We start from the raw sequence: 2,830 nt of genomic DNA, 5'->3' as shown, positions 1-2,830 counted from the left end.
AAGTGAGAAAGTTTCCTAATTTAAACTCCTACAATTTGTGAGGAACATTTGGCAACTAGCCTTGCTTTGAATTTGTCAAGTTTTCCATATACGTTTTTTTTTGTCTTATAAATCCACTTGCATTTAATAACATTACCTCCAAGTGGTAATTGAGTTAGAACCCATGTATCTTTAGAGAGAAGAGATTCATACTCAACTTCCATGGCCTCCTTCCATTGTTCCTTTTGTAGGGGTGCCATGGCATTACTATAAGAGAGAGTATCTTCACAAATATTAAGAGCATTCTCAAGAATATTAGCATCATAAACATGACAACTATCATGCTCATTATCAAGTAGAAGATCAACATAAAGATCAAATCCAAGGTCATCATCATCAACAATAGGTGCCTGATTTGAAGAGTCAATATTATCCCATGAAGGAGGTTCATCATCATATAGAAAATGAAAATAAGTGAGTAATGACTTTGTATCATCAATGTCCTCTAGTGACCATGTCTGCCCAACATCCTCTCGAGACCATGTGTTGCCCATAAGTTGCTCATTGGAAATAGCATCACGACTTATGATTACCTTCTGGGAAGATGGATCATAAAACTTGTATCCCTTAGAAAAATTTGAATATCCAATGAGAATAACTTTCAAACTAGGAGAATCAAGTTTTTTGCGAGTCTCTTTGGGTACATGAATATAAGCAATACATCCAAAAGTTGGAAAATATGAAATAGAAGGAGTTTCACCTATCCAAGTACTAATCGGTATTTTACCAGAAGGAGCAGTTGTAGAAGATGATTTTGCACAAATACTACTGTTAAGATTACATTAGCCTAGAAACATTGAGATAAGCCAGAATGAATGAGCATACACCCCATGGCAATGAGAATAGTCTTGTTTTTACATTCAGCAATACCATTCTCTTGAGGAGAGTAGCGAATTGTTTTCAGTTCTGTAGCTTTTTTTAATTGCTGAAAAGATAATAAATCTTTTGATTTACGTGGCAAGAGAAAAACTGTGGTGTATCTTGAGAAGTCATCAATAAAAGTCATGAAATAATGATATTGAGATTTTGATGGAGGAAGAGGTCCACACATATCAGTGTGAATAAGATCAAGCAAATCTCTAGAATGAGTTGTGATGGAAATGAAAAAGGGTTTGCAAAAATGCTTTTCAAGTGCACAATATTCACAAATACCCATATGAGGACTAGCTTTGAATTCCGTACCTTGAACAAGGTCACAATAATAAAGATCAACAATCTTTGCAAAATCAAAGTGAAAAAAGCAATGATTTCATATTTTAATGTTAAGATTGCCAGGAGCTATAACAACATTTGCAACATCTTCATTTAAAGATAACTCAAAAATATTACCGTTTGGAGGAGCAATAGTGATGGTTTGGCCATCTTTCTCAATGCGACACTTGGTATGGTCAAAACCGACAAAGAGACGAAGATCTATAAGTCTTGCAACTGAAAGAAATTCCTTTGTAGATCTAGGACATGTAAAACTCCATGCATGATTCTTGTTGAAGAAAGAGACTTGGCAAGTTGTGTCATTAGCAAGATAAACCAATTTCTTGATAGGAATAGAATGATAATTATGTAACCATTGGGACTAATATGTCATGTTTCCCGTAGCACCAGATTCAATAGTAAAAAGAGATCCATCAGGAACATGAAATATCCTTTCCAAAGAGATAGAATAACTCACAAAATTTTCTTCTTCAGTAGTGTTGTCATGTGTCTTTTCAAGATTTAGAGAGGTAATTGAAGTTACAATTGAAATGGAGCTAGCTACCTACTTTATTGTGCATCACATATGGAAAAAGGGACCTCCCTATCCTTTAGGAGGTATTGGGTATACTTGGGATGAGATCTCAAGCTAAGATAAAATGGTTCTTTATTAGTGTTTATATTGTTGTCTATATGGCAGATGGAATATGATGACCATTTTGATGAGCTTCTAGACTTGGTTGGTTTAAGGAATCGCTAAACACAACTTAAAAGACCATGATTTAATGAAGCTAACATGAGGTTAAAATTTTGAATGCCTCTCAAGAGTGATTTGGAAGAGATAAGATAATTGAACTGCCTCCAATGCACATTTTTTGAAAAGGTATTCATGGTTTGCAGTTTATGGGAGTTCCATCATCTAGTTTTTTTAAAAAAATCTCACTAAGGACTCTTTATTTAGAGAGATTCGTGTAGCTCTTAAAAAAGTGTAGCCTAGATAACAAGGAGGAGATTCTTGGGGATGTCAAGAATCACTAGTGGGGAAACTTGCTTGAGTTACTACACCAAACACACACAATATACATAAGAGGAAGCTCACTTAAGAACACAAGAAGAGAGAGGGAGGCTAAAATGTTTTCTTGCTAATTTCTTCTTCTTCCTCCTCACACTTTACAATGTACACAAAGTATAGATAAGATACAACATAAAGGAAAGTGGCCTACTGATTCAAACAGTGCATAACTGACTATACTAATAGACTCATGATATAACTATGCCAAATGTTGTAAGTAGGTGGGATAAACTAAATATAATAAGTGATAAGTCACTAGCCCTGTGAGGATCATAATGACCACCAACGCGCTAAGTGTAGGTGTGCAGGCCCACCTAGCTAGCCAGTCTATCATTAATGTCTGCATGTGTTGAGCTTGCCATGTCAACACTCCCCCTCAACCTCAACTATATCTTTGCAACTCCAACAAGTAAGCTTTGAAACTTTTAAAGCTTCTCTACATCCAATGCCTTTGTGAAAATGTTAGCTCTTTGATCCTGTATATTGACATATACCAAGTCAATCTCTCCTACAATTACCTTCTCTCTC

The sequence above is a fragment of the Lygodium microphyllum genome, chromosome 7, assembly GCF_053477565.2.
Source record: "Lygodium microphyllum isolate KBCC chromosome 7, Lygodium_microphyllum_v1.1.10, whole genome shotgun sequence".
In the NCBI taxonomy this organism is placed as follows: Eukaryota; Viridiplantae; Streptophyta; class Polypodiopsida; order Schizaeales; family Lygodiaceae; genus Lygodium; species Lygodium microphyllum.
The sequence above is the reverse complement of the archived record's forward strand: the minus strand, read 5'-3'. Positions refer to the sequence as shown.